The sequence below is a fragment of the Pediculus humanus genome, genomic scaffold, assembly GCF_000006295.1.
Source record: "Pediculus humanus corporis 1103172108268 genomic scaffold, whole genome shotgun sequence".
Classification (NCBI taxonomy): domain Eukaryota; kingdom Metazoa; phylum Arthropoda; class Insecta; order Psocodea; family Pediculidae; genus Pediculus; species Pediculus humanus.
In genome coordinates, this window is record NW_002987837.1 from 156574 (window position 1) to 158114 (window position 1541).

The window sequence follows — 1541 nt, forward strand, 5'->3', positions numbered from 1 at the left end:
CGAAAAATTTATTATTATTATTATTATTATTATTATTATTATTATTATTATTATTATTATTACTATTCTCGTTATATTTTTTTAAGTTTTTTTCGAATGTTCTCGAACATTTTACCAACTTTGCAAAAAGAAAAAAATTTTTTTTTCATGTATATAATCGGGGGGCGTTTTTTTTAAAAAATGAGGTTGTTTATTATCATCCCGGTGAGAACAAAAAAAAAAAAAAAATTTCGAAATCATTTTCGAAAACACTAAAACTTTATTAACCCATAATCAACATTAATGATGGTGATGATGATAATAATAATAATAAGAAAACATAATCTTACGTCACGATTATGAATATACTTAAATGGGAAAAGAAAAGAAAAGAAAAGAAAAGAAAAGAAAAATTTTAAAACTAGGTTGTTCTATTTTATCAACTTTGTGTCTTATTTATTTTTTCACCATCATCATCATCATCATTATTATTATCATTATTATTATTATATTTTCACTTCGTCGGTTGGATAAAAAAAAAAAAAAAGGAACGGATAAAATAAAATGGTCGGCGGAAAAACCTTACATAATAAATAAATTTTTTTCTTTTTTTTTTTATTTTCCACGAAATTGTAAAAATAAATCGAATCGAATATATTTGGACTCTCTCTCTCTCTCTCTCTCCCAATGGAAATTCTAAAAAAATTTATTTTATTTTTCCTTTGTAAATTTTTTTTTTTTTTAACTGTTTGCAAAAAAAAATGGAAAAAGATATTGTATTTTAAAAACACTTCGGTGAATTTTCTTGTAGAAGAAAAAAAATAATAAAATTTACATTGCGTGGGGAAAAAAAAAATAATAATAATAATAATAAACACGTATATATATGAGTAAAATTCAATATGGCGTCGTAGGGAAAAAAAAAACTCGAAATTTTCGGTTCCATAAAATTTTATTTTATTCTAAGAGTAAAAATAATTGTTTTTTTTTTTTTTTTAAATTAGATATTTATAATTATTTTCATTATTAATATTATTATTATTATTATTATCGTGACGTAGTTCGTTATGAGTGTCGTTACAAGTGAATTTTTCGTTTATTATAATGATGCAAGTGAAATAAATTAAATGGTGATTAAAAAAAAAAAAAAAACGGAAACAGCATCAGAAGCAGAAGGAATCGTTGGGAACCTTTTAATCATGTTTAATAACGTTAAAGATTATTTGGATAACATCAAAGACGGTTTGGATTCGGTTAAAAACGATTTGTAAGTAACGCGTTAGTGCCACGTCTTTTTTTTTTCTGTTAATCAAATCCAAAAATTTATGGTTACAACGGGAAAATGATCATAAAAATCGAATTGTAAATGTTGCGTACCTTAGTTATTATTATTATTTTCTCTTAAATACTTGTCGGAATTTTTTTAAGCACTTATTCCAGGTTTCTACCCGACGATTCCTTAGGGATAAATGCTCGAATTTCGTTGGTGCTATTTATAGAGGATTTTCTGAAGAATGTGGGCCGTCCCACATAGTGCGATTTCCTGGATGGTTCTTCTTTTA